A 17,484-nucleotide genomic window follows, 5' to 3' on the forward strand; every position below is an offset into this window, starting at 1 on the left:
GTAAACCCGGAAATCTGGATCGCAAGGTTCGACCACGGTGTCGTCTTTTATAACTGGACAGGCGGTGGCAAGCTCCGGCATGTGTATTTCGCTGTAGAAGATGCTGCTCGAACCTGGTTCGATAATCAAGAGCGAAGCCATACAACGTGAGACGTCTTTCACGGCAGGTTCCTCACCACTTTCGAAAGTGTGGTCAGCAAGGAGAAGGCTCCAGCCCTCCTCGAAACCCGCATGCAGATGCAAAATGAAAACGTGGCGCTATTCACGGAAGATATGATTAAACTTTTCCGCCACGCTGACTGTGACATGCCCTAGGAGAAGGTCCATCTGCTCATGTGAGGAGTCAAGCAAGAACTCTTCACCTGGATGATCAGGAGCCGCCAAAGACACTCGCCAAATTCATTTCAGAAGCATTTACGATAGAGAAGACGCTCGAGATGTGCACGCGAAAATACAACCGTAGCTTCCCGTCTATAAGCTACGCCATCATCCAAGCGCTAAGAACCACCAACTTGCGTGAGACGATCCGAGTGATCGTGCAAGAAGAGCTGTGAAAATTGCTTCCTTCACCGCAGCTCCACGTGGACTCCATCGCGGACGTCGTACGCCAGGAGAACCAGCAATCGCTGGGCGTTCCTCAGCTTCAAAATCCGCAGCTGCAAGTCATGAGCTATGCTATTGCAGCCCGCTGCCATGCAGCTCCTCCACGCGCAGGCCAGTGCGCCGCTCCGCCTGACTTCCGTCGCCAGACGCCACGATCGCCACCACTACCAACGACGTCCTACCATTCGCCAGCGGACCATCGCAGTGCGCCGAGGAAACCTGACGTTTGGCGCGCGCCCGACCACCCCCCGCTCTGCTATCACTGCGGCGAGGCCGGGCACACCTACCGCCGTTGCCAGTACAGACACATGGGTCTACGGGGCTTGAACATCAACGCGTGGTGTCCACAACACGGTGAACGACCGTATGACATCGCCGACTATCTCACGGGGGCGCAGTCGACACCCCGACGACCCCATTGTTCGCCGTCGCCAGGCCACTACGCCTCATCGCACCGCGGGCAGTACACCGGCCTTGTTCTGAGCCGATCTCCGAGCCCTTACCCTGAAATTTAAGGGCATCAACCGATGAAGGTGCGGTTGCTGTACGGCGAACTACAGATGATCCTCCGTAGCCGACGATGACACCGCCACCACGAAATAGAAAGCACCCACCGAAAGACAAAAAGGATTTTGACGTTAACCTGTCGCAGCCTGAAGATGTCACGACGCAACGTTTAAGCAGCAGAGCAAATAGACGTAATTGTGATCGACGCACCGACCACACCACAACGCATGACAACGAACCAGCGGCCTCGACGTAATAATTGACGGTCACCTTGTCACTGCTCTCGTCGATACTAGAGCTGACTATTCCATCGTCATTGGGTCTTTCGCGGTGAAGTTGAAAAAAGTGGGAACTGCATGTTGAGGTCCGGAAATATCTAGTGCTGGAGGTCACTTAACAACGCTGACTGGAGTCTGCACAGCTAGAGTCCCCATCAATAACCAGACTTATCCTGCAAGCTTCGTAATCTTACACAATCACTCCAGGAATGTGATACTTCGAATGGACTTTCTAAGTCAACACGGTGCTGTCATTGACCTGAGGTCTGAGTTAATCACTATAACCTCAGAAAAGACGCTGCCGATCCCTACAACGCCAAAGAATCACGCATTGAATGTGCTAGAAGAGCAGGTCACTGTGCCACCTTTCTCCAGCGCCGTCATTTTCGTTGGCACCGAAAAAAAAAACGAAAACCTTCAAGGCATCGTCGAGGGCAATCAGCACTTTCTTCTGAACAGACAGATTTGCGTCGCAAGAGGCATATCTAAGCTGCGTGGCGGCAAAGCAAAGATGGTACTGAAAAAATTCAGTCACGAATACAGGCACATCGACCTTGCTAAACGGTGGCTTACATTGATGAATTCGTGGAAGTCAGCAATTCATTCTCCCTCTTCGATGCTGCCGATGCTGCTTCGACCAACTGAGGTCCTGAACCAGATTTCGATGTCAACCTGAGCCCTTCTAAGTACAAGGAAGACTAGCTCAAGTTCCTTCTCTTGCAATTCAAGGACTGCTTCTCATCGTTATCGCGAATTCGACAAACCCCAGTCACGAAAACTCGCATCATAACAAAAGAAAGTGCCCGACCAGTTCTACAAAGATCGTACCGAGTCTTGACGCGCGAACGCCACGCCGCGAAAAAACTAGTCAACGAAATTCTACGTGACGACATAATTCAGCCGTCCAAGAGTCCATGGGCGTCACCCGTGGTATTAGTGACGAAGAAGGGCGGGACCCTACGTTTTTGCGTCGGTTACCCGCCACCAGAACAAAATCACAAAGAAAGACGTGCACCTTCTTCCACATACAGACGACGCCCTGGACCGACTACACAACGCGAGGTACTTTTCTTCGATGGACCTCACAACGAGCTATGGGCAAATTGAGGTTGACGAGAGAGATCGAGAGAAGGTGGCCTTTATCACACCAAACGGCATCTTCGAGTTTAAGGTCATGCCATTTGGTCTTTGCTCGGCGCCTGCGATGTTTCAGCGCGTTATGAGCGCCATGCTGGCTGGGCTGAAATGGCAGATTTGCCTCGAGTACTTAAATGACGTCGTGCTTTCTCCCAGCTTCGACGAGCATCTCCGGTGCCCTGAAGTGGTACTTCAAGCTATGAACACATCTGGACTAACCCTGAAGCCACAAAAGTGCCACTTCGCATACGAGGAGCTGTTGTTCCAGGGACACGTCACTAGCAAGTCTGGAGTCCATCCCAACCCGCGAAAAACAGCCGCCGTCGCTCATTTCCCGTAGCCCACTGACAAGCAGGCTGTACGCCGATTCCTCGGATTGTACGCTTTATACAGGCCTTTCGTCAAAAGTTTTTGACAGATCACCGAGCCGCTAACTCACCTCACAAAAAACAACGTTGAATTCAGGTGGGAAGCGGCACAAGAGGAAGCATTTCAGTAACTTAAACGACGGCTCCGGACACCACCAATATTTTCGAATTTCGACGAATACGCCGAAACAGAAGTACCCAGTGACGCAAGCAGCGTAGGACTTGGCACCGTCCTTGTGCAAAAGAGTGATGGCGTGGGAAGGGTTATCATCTATGCTAGCCGGTCGCTATCCAAGGCCGAAGCCAACTATTCCATAACAGAAAAGTAGTGCGTTGCCATCATCAGAGCAGCGTCAAAGTTTTGCCCCTACCTCCATGGCAGGCCTTTGAAAGTTGTGAGCCACCACCATGCCTTGTGTTGACTACCTGACTTCAAAGACCCTTCGGGCCACCTCGCATCGTGGAGCCTCTAACTTGAAGAACTCGGCGTGACCATCATTTACAAGTCTGGAAGAAAACAATCTGGCGCCAACTGCTTGTTTCACGCCCCCGTCAAACCACCACTGCCTGAGGGCGTGGATGAGGACAGCTTCTTGAGAACGATAGTTGCCGACGACTTGGCCGAGCAACAGAAAGCTGACCCGCAACTCAGAAGCCTTGAGGGTAACAGCACGACTGTTCTTGAGGGTAACAGCACGACTGTTCTTGAGGGTAACATATCTTGAGGGTAACAGCACGACTGTTCGGAATGTTTTTAAGAGAGGACTTGAGCCGTTCTTCTTGCAAAACGGAGTTTTCTTAAAGAAGAATTTCTTGCCCCTTCAAGACGACCGCTTCTCGTGGGTCCTTCAGCAGTGAGACCAGAAGTACTTGAAGCTCTACACGACAACCTGACGGCTGAACACCTCGGTGTTTCCCATACGCTCGCAAGAGTACAAGAAAAGTACTACTGGCCATGACTTGTCATCGACGTCAATCGTTATGTCCGGACCTGTCGCGACAGTCAGCGACGAAAGACACCGCCGCCTACGCCAGTCAGACTTCTCCAGTCCATCCAGCCACCTCGCAGACCGTTTCATCCAATCGGCATGGACACACTGGGGCCGTTCCCGACGCCTAATTCCGGGAACAAATGGATCTTCGTAGCAACTGACTACCTCACAAGCTACGCCGACACAAAGGCCCTGCCCGAAGGCAGTGCCTTCGAGATGGTAAGGTTCTTCATCGAGAATATCATTCTGCGTCACAGGGCTCCACAGGTCCTCATTACTGATAGAGGTATGGTCTTTACGGTGAACCTGACTCAGGCGCGATCCAGAGGTACAGCCAGACAAGTCACCACCGGACCACTTCCTACCATCCACCGACCAACGACCTGACTGAACATCTTAATAAGACCATCGCTGATATGTTGGCCATGTACGTCGACATCTAGCGCAGGACGTGGGATAAAATCCTTCCTTACGGGACCTTCGTGTACAATACAGCCCTTCAAGAAACGACGCAGATCACGCCGTACAAGTTCGTCTATTGAAGGAGCCCGGCAACGACGCTCGACGCTTTGCTTCCGAAGGTCGCTGACGAAGAGAACCTCGACGCCACCGCCTACCTTCAGCACGTTGAAAAAGCTCGTTAACTCACTTACTTGCACATCAAGAGTAAGCAGGCGATCCACAGGCGCCATTACAATCTTCGACGAACTTCGTGGAGAACCAGCCAGGGGACCGTCTCTGGGTATAGACGCCAATACGCCTACGTGGGCTCACTGAAAAACTTTTGCGACGGTGCTTCTGACCGTGCATTGTAGTTAGACGTCTCGGCTCACTAGACTACGATGCTGTTACCGACGGCATTACGAACCCTCAACCAACGTTATTAGATCCTGCAATGGCGCCGTGCTCGACCAGAAGTCGTCCATGTTGTGCGCCTCAAGCCATTTTATGCGCGAACCTGAAAACTGCTTTATTGTTGTTGCTATGCTTTATCGCTTGTACTTATTGCTTATTGTCTTTATTTTTGTGCCTTCGTCTTTTGTTAAAGCATCGGGATGATGTCTTTTTCAGAGGGGGACAATTGCGATGTTCTTTCCTCAAGTTTTGTTATCACCCCGTTACACTATGTTCAGCGCAAACAGTGCCTACGATGTTCGAGAAGCTTCGAGGCTGTAGTAGATAGTTTTGTTAAAATGAAGCCCACTTCGTGAACATTTCAGATTATTCTTGAACCTACACCGCCGCTATAGCGATTACGCTAGAATATTTGATGGCACGGTAATAAATGCCGACACGCTTCGCCGCTTGTCATTCGATCGACGGCCGATGCTCCGTTCGCCGGTATCAGTGCAAGACTACTACTGTATACTGTAATTCGACTTTCTGTTTACTAGGCACAGGTTCGCCAAAATAAACAGCCTATTATTTCACTTGCACTCTGCTCCAGTTCATCACGTCACGACCACGTGACACACACACACACATATATCATCATCAGCCTGACTACGTGCACTGCAAAACAAAGGCCTCTCCCATGTTCCGCCAGTTCACCCGGTCCTGTGCTTGCTGCTGCCAATTTATACCCACAAACTTCTTAATCTCATCTGCCCACCTAACCTTCTGTCACCCCCTAACCCGCTTGCCTTCTCGGGGAATCAAGTTGGTTACACTTAACGACCAGCGGTTATCCTGTCTACGCGCTACTTGCCCGGCCACTGTCCATTTCTTTTTCTTGATTTCAGCTATGATATCCATAACCACCGTTTGTTCCCTAATGCACTCTGCTCTCTTCTTGTCTCTTGAAGTTACACCTACCACTTTTCTTTCCATTGCTCGCTGCGTCATCCTGAATTTAAGCTTAACCCTCTTTGTAAGTCTCCAGGTTTCTGCTCTGTAGCTAAGAATCGGCAAGATACAGCTGTTATATACCATTCTCTTGAGGGTTAATGTCAATCTACCTGTCATATATTGAGAGTGTTTGCCAAATGTGCTCCATCTCATTCTTGTTCTTCTAGTTACTTCAATCTCGTGGTTCGGCTCCACGGTTATTACCTGCCCTAAGTAGACATGGTCTTTTACAACTTGAAGTGCACTATTACCTATCTCGAAACCCTGCTCTTTTTCGAGGTTGTTGTACATTACTTTTGTTTTTCTGCACATTCATTTTAAGACCCACATTTTTGCTCTCCTTGTCTAACTCCGTAATCATGAGTTGCATTTCGTACCCTGAGTTACTCAGCAATGCAATGTCATCGGCGAAGCGCAGGTTACTAAGGTACTCTCCATTAACTCTTATCCCTAACTGTTCCCATTCTAGGCTTCTGAAAACCTCCTGTAAGCACGCGGTAAATAGCATTGGGGAGATTGTGTCCCCCTGCCTTACACCATTCTTGATTGGTATTCTGTTGCTTTCTTTCTGAAGCACTATGGTAGCAGTTGATCCCCTGTAGATTTCTTCCAGGATGTTTATATATACTTCATCGACGCCCTGATTCCGCAGTGTCTGCATGACGGCTGATATCTCTACTAAATCAAACGTCTTCTCGTAATCTATGAAGACTATGTATAGTGGTTGGTTATATTCTGAGCATTTCTCTATTACCTCATTGATAGTATGAATGTGGTCAATTGTTGAGTTGCCTGTTCGAAATCCTGCTTGTTCCTTTGGTTGATTGAATTCTAATGTTTTCTTTACTCTGTTAGCAATTATCTTTGTAAGTAGCTTGTATACTACAGAGAGCAAGCTAATCAGCCTGTAATTCTTCAAGTCCTTGTCATCTCCTTTCTTATGTATTAAGATGATGTTAGCGTTCTTCCAAGACCCTGGTACTCTTCCCTTCAGGAGACACCTCGTAAACAGGGTGTCTAGTTTTTCTAACATAACCTGTCCTCCATCTTTCTGCAGATCTTATGTTACCTGATCCTCACCAGGAGCTTTGCCTCTCTAGATGCTCTCTAAAGCTTTTCTGGCTTCTTCTATCATTACTGGTGGGGTGTCATACGGGTTACTGCTAGTTCTCATAGAATTAAAGTCGTGGTTGTCCCGGCTGCTGTACAGATCTCTGTAAAACTCGTCCGCTATTTTAACTAGCTTATCCATATTAGTAGTTATTTTGCCTTCTTTGTTCCTTAGTGCATACATCCTATTTTTGCCTATCCCAAGTTTCCTCTTCACTGCTTTGAGGCTTCCTCTGTTTTTCAGAGAATGTTCACTTATCTCTATGTTATACCTTCTTACATCGGATACCTTACGCCTATTAATCAACTTCGAAAGCTCTGCCAGTTCTATTTTGTCTGTTATACTTGAGAATTTTATGATTTGACGCTTCTTAATGAGATTCTTCGTTTCCTGGGAAAGCTCGCCATTGTCCTGTCTAATTACCCTGCCTCCAACTTACAGTGCACACTCCGTAATGATACTTGTCAGATTATCATTCCTTGTATCTATGCTAAGGTTGGTTTCCTCACTAAGAGCCGAGTACCTGTTCTGAAGCGAGACTCTGAATTCCTGTACTTTCCCTCTCAGTGCTAGCTCATTGATTGGCTTCTTGGGTATCAGCTTCCTACGAGGTGAATGATGACGAGTGGGGCGAAGCGAGAAATTGCGTGTCGCAGCCGGAGTACTTTTCGTTGAGATTTCACTTAGCCAGCCACAATGACTGCTTGTCAATATATATATATATATATATATATATATATATATATATATATATATATATATATATATATATATATATATATATATATATATATATATATATATATATATATATATATATATACATATACATATATATATATATATATATATATATATATATATATATATATATATATATATATATATAAGAGAAAGAGGTGCATACCTAAGGGCTCGTTTTTTTGTGTTTTGACACAATAATATTGAGATCTAACAGACAATATTGCGAAGGAATGTATAGGCGATGTTATTAGAACAAATGTAATGTAAATAAGAAAAAAGAAAAGTGGCTGAAAAAATAATCACGACTGGGTAGTTCTTCACCTACTTTTGTTTCTTCTTATTTACATTACATTTCTTCTAATAGCTTCCCTTATACATTCCTTGGCATTATTGTCTGTTAGATCTCATTGTTATATATATATATATATATATATATATATATATATATATATATAACATCGCGATATGAAATGCATATACGCTGAACATTTCAAATGGTACGATACTAGAGGACTATTTTTGTATGATAATAAAAATCACACCATATTCATGGAGGGAATGATGATGGGTGGGTTGAAATGAAGCGCCTGTCAGTCCGTCCACGCTTACGTCCACCCGTTCGTTCCGTGCGTCCATCTGTGCTTCCTTCTGTCCGTCCATGGGTCCGTCCCGCGGTTCGCCCGTCCGTTCGTGCATCCGTCATGTGTCCATCCGTACGTCCTCGCGTGCGTCCATCCATGTGTCCATCCGTCTATGCATTCTTCCGTGCATCCGTTCGTCCGTCTGTGCATCCGCCCATGCATCCGTCCATGCGTCCATTCATGCGTCCGTCAGCACGTTCATGTATCCATCCGTCTGTCCATGCGTCTATCCTTTCCTCTGTCCGTCCAGCCGTCCGTCCGTTTCACTCCACTCGTCCTCATTCAGCTCGTTGATAAGCTGTGATTTTTTTTTTGGGGCGAAGCTCTTTAAAACAGCGCCCGTTCGTCTCTCGTCGTAGTCGTAGTGCGTAACCAGCCTTACGTTTGGACCTGCAAGGTGGTGCTGGTGGGAGATCTCTCCGAGGCGTTGTGTGACAATAACAAATTTGCAGCGTGTGCGTTAACTAAAAGCCGAATTTTCCTGTCTCTTATTCCCGATTAGCAGCCATTGATATGTGGATTGGGCACTATCTGACAAGAAAGGGATGCTAGGTTAAACTCGCTGGGTGTAACTTGGTTGGTTTTTGAAAGGTTTAGCGAGCGTTGGGCCGCAGTGCCACGAATACAGTGAACTAGCATATACTATGAACTCCAGGTCGTTGAAGGTGGGAAGTAGACAAGGAGCGCAAGCCGTAAGAAAGTATGCGTGTGCCACCTTTGTTTAGTCCTTGGAATGTGCGCTGGATGGCAGTGCTTCCATATGCGGAATATATGATGAGAAGATGCAAGGTGGTGGTACTTGGAGTGTTGACTAGATGGACGAATGGACACACAAACAGATGCATGGACGGACGCACTGATGGCTGCACGGACGGATGGACGGATGGATGGACGCAGGGGCGGGTGCATGGACGAATGCAGGGACGCACGCACGGATGGACGGGCGGACGCACGAGCAGACGCACGCATGGCCGGGCGGATCGATGCGCGGATGGTCACACAGACGGACGCATGTACGGACAGAAGCAAAAACGAATGGACGGACGGATGCTTCGCCCCACTCTCCATCAGTCGCCCCGTGTATATGCTGCCATTTTTTTACTCTGAACTTACGGAAGAAAGTAGTTACTGCAGCTTTCCTGAGTGAGTGCGTGGCGCCGCAAGAATACTTTTTACCAGCATTTGCCTCCAGCTGGTTAGAGAAATTGCGTGTCGCAGCCGGAGTACTTTTCGTTGAGATTTCACTTAGCCAGCCACAATGACTGCTTGACGCCTCCGCCGTATTTTACAAATGCCCTTACTACCCCGGATGTAATCTCTGGAATATGCATTAGCAGTAGTGTTGTTAAGTCTTGGCTCTGCAGTTGGTTTTTACTTTATGCTGTTTGTGTCATTGGTTGGATAGATAGAAGAATTCCCTTGCGAGCACTGCAGGGTCACTGTGTTTTTTTTCCACAGAGCTCTAGCAGATGAAATTCGAACACTTGAGTTTCTTTTGATTGATTTATTCAAATTGATCGAGAGTTTCTGTTTCACGACTCAGAATTCGCTGATGGAAGACTAGAAGTAACACACACACAAAAATCTGCCAATAAAAGAAAGCACAAGCAAGAAGGCAAATTACGTGCAATAAATGGCACTGAAGTTAAGCGAAGTCAACTGAAACGAAACCTAGAAGGCTGCTAAAGTTGCACTACGAAGTGTATTCACCAGGAACAACTGTTCACCCACTACGAAGGACCATCGATCTGGTCTATTGATGACGCGATGATTCAGCTAATTGGTGCTTGCATAATTCAGGCACCTCTTAACGCCAAACGACCAAAGTACGCAACGTTGGACGATCTTCTGCGACTGCGTCGGCACTGCAGTCATTTTTGTCAAATATACGCCGTTGTCCGCACGAGCAGTTGGTTCTTGAGACAGTAGAATTGCTACATCATATAACAGAAAAAGGGCACCACATTATATTTCTGTGCTTTCCAAGTCACTGTGGACTTATGGTTAATAAACGGGCTGATCATGCTTCCCGTTCAGCCCGCAACACGGAAGACCACGACCTCTCGAAACCTCTCTCTTGGACCGACGCTGCTAGGAACCTCCGTATGCTTGCTCGCCAATGCTCCATGTTACTTGTGAAATGAGCCTCTCTTTATGCAGTCAAGATTACACTCACTTCTTTCTACGCTAAGGTTACGGCTTTCAACGAAACTACGATAAGGTTATGCTACTGTTCTATGCAGACTATGGTTGGGCGTCGCATTTACCCCTGCGTACGCGTTCCGCATAGGGATGCCCGATACCGCCACCTGTGCACACTGCTAAAATGAAGAGACAATTCGACCCGTCCTGTGTGACAGCCCGGTATATATTATACAAAGACAGTATCTTTGTAATAAACTCAGCAAGTTAGTTGACCAGCCGCTGTCAGAGGAAAGTTTACTGCGCCTTCGTCTAGACTCGTCATCACGGAAGAAGACCGTTCAAGAGCTATTGGGCTTCTTGCTAACTACAGACTTGTCGGGACGACTCTCAGTGGATTGTGTGTGTGTGTGTGTGTGTGTGTGTGTGTGTGTGTGTGTGTGTGTGTGTGTGTGTGTGTGTGTGTGTGTGTGTGTGTGTGTGTGTGTGTGTGTGTGTGTGTGTGTGTGTGTGTGTGTGTGTGTGTGTGTGTGTGTGTGTGTGTGTGTGTGTGTGTGTGTGTGTGTGTGTGTGTGTGTGTGTGTGTGTGTGTGTGTGTGTGTGTGTGTGTGTGTGTGTGTGTGCTTTATTCTTATATTTTTGTTACCTCTTTTACTCTTTCTTTCAAGCCCCGATTCCCCAACCCCAGTGCAACGTAGCATAGTGAATAATAGCACCAGGCGTCTCTCATAATCATATAGTGGTTTTGGGACGTTAAACCCCACATATCAATCAATAATAGCACCAGGTTAACCTCCCTGCCTTTCTTTTTTGCTCGTTTCTCTGGCTACCTCTAGCTTATGAAGTGCTCAATAGATGGCGTTGGGTGTATATGTACTTGGTACTATCACTAGATGTGTCGTTAGTGGTTTCCGTATAGTTCACAATTCGCATAGTCGACAAGCGGACGGATAGACAATAAGAAAGACAGCTGAACCAACGCTTCGCCCTACTCATCGTCATTCACTTCGTGGATAAGCTGTGATTTTTTTTTTCGTTCACGGGCAAGCGTCGTTGCATTGTCGAGATCAAAACTATGCCCCGTCTTGGAGCACTGTTCACCAGAAATATATGTAGAGAGATGTTTTATTCTGGGAGAGAAACGAGCCTGAAAAAAAACGTTTTGAATGTTTTACCTGTTTGGTTAGGGAAATGCAACTCTTCTCCCCCCCCCCCCCACTTAAAAAAACTACATAGAGAGACATGGCAGCAGGACTGAAAAAGAAAAAAAATGTCGGGGGGTGGGATGAAACCTTCTCTTGTCACCAACAGAGGAAGGACTGCTAATTTCCCCAAAAGGCACATTTTCTTTCCCCATCATTTTTCTTTCCCTACTGTGTCCCTTGCCCCCAATCATGCTACGCTACGTTCTCAAATGCGTAGGAGAAATGAGTGTTATTAGAGGCGAAGCACCAGAGTGTCTAGAATTGTTCGTTGTCTGCGTTAACACGCAAAGTATCTGCACTTTTATGTCCTGAAACCACGATATTATCATGAAAGACGTCGTAGCGAAGGGCCCCAAAAACTTAGTTTGTCTGGGGCTTTTTTAATGTGCACAGATGTTGCCCAGCGCACGAGCCTAAACCATTCCACCTCCACCAAAATGCGGCTGCCGTGGTGAGGCTTGAACCCACTACTTACGGAAGCAGCAGGGCACCATAGCCATTGATTCACCGCAGTGGACTGCTGTTTGTTTTCCGCTGACAAGGATGACACTGATGACGGTGAAGATAACAGCATTCCAGACAACACATTATCTTTGTGCCATGAAAGGAAACTATCATAAAACCCCTCTTACCTGCGAAAGGTAACGTAGCAACGTCGACAACAAGTTCCAGCTCTGAAGGCGAGAGCACGGCGTGCGGCGGCTCAACGTCTCCGCAGACAGCAAGCAAGCCCTGAGGCGAGAGCTCTAATCGGAGCGGCAAAACTCAGAAGTTTAGGGCACGAAAGGTGGCAGCTGAATTAGGCCAAAGGCATTGTAGATACATTTTTATATTGCACAGGAATATCAAGCACCCAACAACCCCCTTTTCTTTCATACGACCCCTAAGTTCTTTTAAGCTGTGGTTAAAAGGAAGGTAGGGCTACAGGAAGCCAACGATTGTTAGTGCTATCACCCCTTCTTCCACGACCTCTGAATTTCGGCCGCATATGCTACATGAGTTGACCAAATTTTTGGCAGTAATAAGGACTGCCACTGTGCAGGCACGTCGATTCGCGTACTCTGCTGCGTATACGAACAGCGCTTCTTGTCCCTACTTAAAGTTGTTGCAAAGACGTGGCAGTTACTCTCTTTTCGGTCCCGACTTAGTTTGTGACGCATGTTCTTGGGTATGGTAGCCGAGGAAGCTTTTCTGTGATCAGGCTACGGAGGGATTTTTCGTTGCCGTGCTCTTTTCAGAGATCATTCAGAGATTGTTTAGGATGTTCGTGTCGATTGAAGTCTCGCTTAGGCTCTATAGTTACGAGAATTCATTTGTATCTTTTAGCTCTTCAAGCAAATTGTGCCTACCCAACTGTAGCGAAAGTTTCGTGCTTTCGCTGTCTGAAAATCTCAGCGCCATCTTGTGCGTTCTCCTAATTAGGGCGTTAAGCTTGGTATTTTCAGCGCTGCAGCAATTGTGGGAGATGTCCACATAGATAATGTGGCTAATCTCGGAAGATTGAATGAGTCGGACAACACAGGCCTCCTTTATGCCCCGATGTCTGCAGGTGATTCCTCGGATGAGCTTCATTGTATTCGTGACCTTAGGCTCCAAATATCTGATAGTCGCTCTGCTGGCTGCATGTTATTCTATTATAAATCAGAGCACATTAATCAACTTTACCTTAAGTATTCCTTGCCCTTCTTTGGTGCACACGCACATTTATTCCTACTCTACATGCCGGATGAAACTGTGGTGTAGGGGGGGGGGGCTACCATTAAAGATCGCGTAGTATAATAAAGGTTAAGAATTTCTTGACGAACCAACAAGAATGTTTCCTAGAAGGTACTGTTTCGCTACCTCAACAACGGTCTGTGCGTAAGCACTAAATTGGCCGTTTTTCCTGATCGCGAATCTTTCACTAGTCGAGTGTTGGAAACTTGTATTGCAATGTAGTGTGCCTTAGTCAGTTGTCCTTTGTTTCAAAGCACTATGGCAGCATGCTGTTCGCTTCCTGCCTTTTACCCATATCTGATGTGGTTATGTCCATGAGTCTCACTGATTACGGCTGCTTGGTAAAATTATTTTCTTTTTGACGTGATAGCGTTAGAGAGCTCATGTCGCAGAAATTTCGCCGTCGGTGTCGGCACCGTTGGTTGTGAGCAAAAAATCGTCCGTGAGCTAAAATCTAAGCAAGAAGCAAATAAAATAAGGAAAAAAATTGCCCGCAGCTTCCCTCGGGGGAACACTGAGGAGGATGCGCAGCATATAATTGGTTAACGGGGTGTTAAAGTGCGACTTACTCGGGTCGATGGCTAAATTGGTTGACGTGGTTGTGAAATGGGGTGTTAAATTGTGACTTACTTGGGTCGCTAGCTAAATTGGTTAACGTGGTTGTAGGAGGGGTGTTAAATGAGTGAACACGTACGACACGTATGCGAAAGGGCGGTGTTTATTTATTGCGACGAACTTTGAGCACGATGGCTTTTTGGTCGGTAAAGTGAAGAGTGAGGGGATCGGGTTGTAGCGGTCGTAGGTCAAAATTTGCAAAGACGTGGTCGATGCAGGTTCCGCGAATGGTGGTCGGCTGGTGGTTTTTGCAGTCGTCGTGCGTTGCGCGTTTCAGCGAGCGAGTTAAGTTGTTATCGAACCAAAGACGATCACACACCTTGCAGGTGTGGCCGAAGCTTCGGTCGAGGAAGTCGCGCTTGAAGCGAGCGTTGGGCGTGGCATACTGCTTGGCGCGCCACGCCGCTACCTCGGCGCGCTTGCGCTCGCGGGCAGCATCGGGATCGGCCTCTCGTCGCCGACGCTTGCACTCGGCTTCCCGTTTTCGAAAGTCCGGGTCCTCTTGTCGACGCTTACGTTTTAAAGCGGCCGAATCCGGTGCTGCTGCTCGACGCTGACGTCTCTCAGCGGCTTCACGTTCTCTAAGTTGAGCATTTTCCGCTCGACGCCGACGTTTACGTTCGGCGTCGCGAGCTCTTCTCCGCGCTGCCTTGTCTTCGGACGACGAGTTGGTTGCGGTTCCGCCAACACTTTGGCCGGCGCTGGTCGAAGGGACGTCGATGATTGCGACCTCGGACGTCGACGCGCCGTACAAACCAACCGACGAGCGGCAACTGAGCGAGCGAGCACCGACCTTGAGTATATATACAGCGCGACGGCGCATGCATTGTCAGCTGTCGAATGTTCGAGAAGGGGGGGAAGCGCAAGGGCGCATGCGCGCGCGTCAGCTGCCGATGTTCTCGAAGCGCGACGGCGCATGCGCGCGCGTCAGCTGCCGATGTTCTCGAAGCGTGACGGCGCAGGCGCGCTACATTATACAGCTAGCGAATGTTCGTGAAGAGGAGAAGCGCACGCGGTGTGTAGAGGAGGAAGGGTGCACAGATGGTGGAGGAGTGAAGCGCGCGCGGTGTGTAGAGGAGGAAGGGATGCACAGATGGTAGAAGAAGGAGGAGGAAGCTTGCGGACGGCGCCGCACTACAAGCCTCGAGTATTAGATGCTCCGCATCTAAAAAATTCTCGGTCCCATTGACGATCAAACCTGGGCCGTTCTCGTGGCAAGCAGGTGTCCTATAACACTAAGCTACGACGTCACTTGGAGCTGTCATGGGACAAAACGCTACATAAATGCCATGTAGGGGAAGGAGTCTCTCAAACGTATTTTGTTCGACAAGTGTCACGACGAAAACGAGCCCATTCGGTGATTCGTAGGCGCATTTGGGATGCCATCAAACTACGTAGAAAAAGGCCGGCATAGTCCAGCCATCGCCGCTAAAAGTACACAGAAACTTTTGAACAACTCTAAAAATGAACAACTGGGTCCACCTGGCTGAAAACATATCATGCCTTTCCAGAGGCGTTGATCAAGCAAACAGCAAACGCTAGATGATGTGGTGCCATCTGTGAGGCATTGTGAAACATCTTTATGACCTGCAAGATGCCGAGCGCGCGGCGTGTATCTTGGAGGCCATGCGACTCTTGCTTTAAATAAAAAACCTGTATGTACGGTACTATTCTCGCACACGCGCGCGTTTGTATGTGTCTGTGTGCCATCTGTGAGATATTGTGAAAAACGTGTCTCGACTACAGCAGAGCACCGTTCTAGCAGACGGAAGTGGTCACACTGCACAGTCACTGTGTTACTATGGATACGCCGCGCTTGCACGCGCTTGTGTGTGTGTGTGTGTGTGTGTGTGTGTGTGTGTGTGTGTGTGGGTGTGTGACAAAACATAATAATAAGTATGCACTTAGCGGTTGAACGACGCACTAGGGGACGGATTTCACTTTCACGTTCAACTCCTAAAGGCAAAGCTTAAGGGTCCTCCAATTTTTCATCCTTCTTTCTCGTGTCTCACTCTACTCCGCATGTTGTATTTTACGTGGTGGGCTGATCGACACACTAATCATCACGTTCTTCAACAACCATAGAGGATTCGAACTCCATCCCATCCTCATATGTCTGTAGGCAAGCTGCAAAGGACATATGGGTCGTTCAAATTTTTGGTCCTTCATACATTACCCAAAATTCCGTCGTAAAGAGGGTTTTCGGCACACCACACTTCAATTCATTCACAATATTACGCCATTATAATCTTAAAATCTGTATTCTGGCAACTATAATCGGTGATTTTGTTTCATAAGTCAACCTGAATGTAGTTTTTCTACCCGTGATATCTGTTTCTCGCACTATAAGTTATCTGGCATGAACAGTGTTGGACACCATGTCTCAGAATACAGGCACTTTTCATCTTTGCAACATCGCGGAACCATGGCCACAACAACATTGATGTGTTCCAGCTTCCGAGTGGTCGTGACAGCACTTGCCTTATCCCCGTCCCCCTGGTCAGGTTGCTTTTGCCATCTGCGAATGGGTGTAGCTTTTATCAACACCTACTCATTTAACATTGAGATGGCTGGCGACGGGAAGCGCAGAAACTGTGCCGTCAGTAAGACTCGGAACACCTTTTCCGTTTCTTATCGACACACGCAAACCAGAGGTTTCACCTCCACACTTTTCTACATCAACTGTATTGAAGCTGTTTAGATGTCGAGAAGGACCATGGCGCTGCCCATTCTAGTTCCGATAGGCAACGAAAGAGTTGTTGCGTTTTGTCATGGGCACCAATCTAATTCGTCGTTTGTGGTGTGTAACGTGAAACTGTTGTGTGTTGGCTCCATCAGCGACGTTTTTCTTCTTTATGATTAGTGTTTTTTCCCTACCCCATTCTCCATTACAGGGTAGCCTACCGGAGCTTAGGCCTGGTCAAAATCCCGCCTTTTTTTCTTATTCTTTTTCCCTCTCTGATCCCACAGACAGCTGCTCGCTGAACGGCAGACTAGGGCAAAACCTTGTCGGGTTCTGAGCACCAGCCTCGATATTCTTTACCCTCTTTAAAGCAACTTCTTCCTCCTTTCTTTTCATTTGCCATGTCAATCGAGACATATGCCCAATCGCTTTCTATCGTGCCCTGAGGAAAGCGAGGGGAGGGGGGGAGTGCTTCATATTGCCAAAACTCTTGCCCTGCTCCCTCATACAAACGTCGCTGAACGCTAGTCATATGATATATACGCCTACATGGCGGCGTCTCCATACACAGAAGCCAAAGGAAACACCCTGTACGAAACTCAATTTCCTTTTGCTAGAAAGTTCCCTAACCTTCCATGATTTTACCTCCGAGAAAGGGTCAAATGAAAACACTGAAGTCAGTCAGGGTACATGACCTCCTTTCGACGTTTTCTTTCCAAACGACTCTAAACTCATTATAACCTCAATGCACAGAAAATTGACCATGGTGGCTCTACGCAACAGACAATAAAACACTGCTGGTTCCAAGGAGTCCCTCATGTTTATGTTATAGCCAAGGACACGTACGGCTAACTGGGAAGTTTTTTTAGGACACAACAATAGTCATCAGAAATC

At 47.6% G+C, this 17,484-nt stretch overlaps 1 protein-coding gene across 21 annotated transcripts in view; it reads right to left on the reverse strand.

Moving 5' to 3' along the window:
* Nucleotides 1-17,484, reverse strand: part of LOC142817944 (uncharacterized) — a 134,881-nt gene that overhangs the window by 112,376 nt on the left and 5,021 nt on the right. The window lies entirely within an intron of this gene.

This window comes from Rhipicephalus microplus, chromosome 5 (genome assembly GCF_043290135.1).
Source record: "Rhipicephalus microplus isolate Deutch F79 chromosome 5, USDA_Rmic, whole genome shotgun sequence".
In the NCBI taxonomy this organism is placed as follows: domain Eukaryota; kingdom Metazoa; phylum Arthropoda; class Arachnida; order Ixodida; family Ixodidae; genus Rhipicephalus; species Rhipicephalus microplus.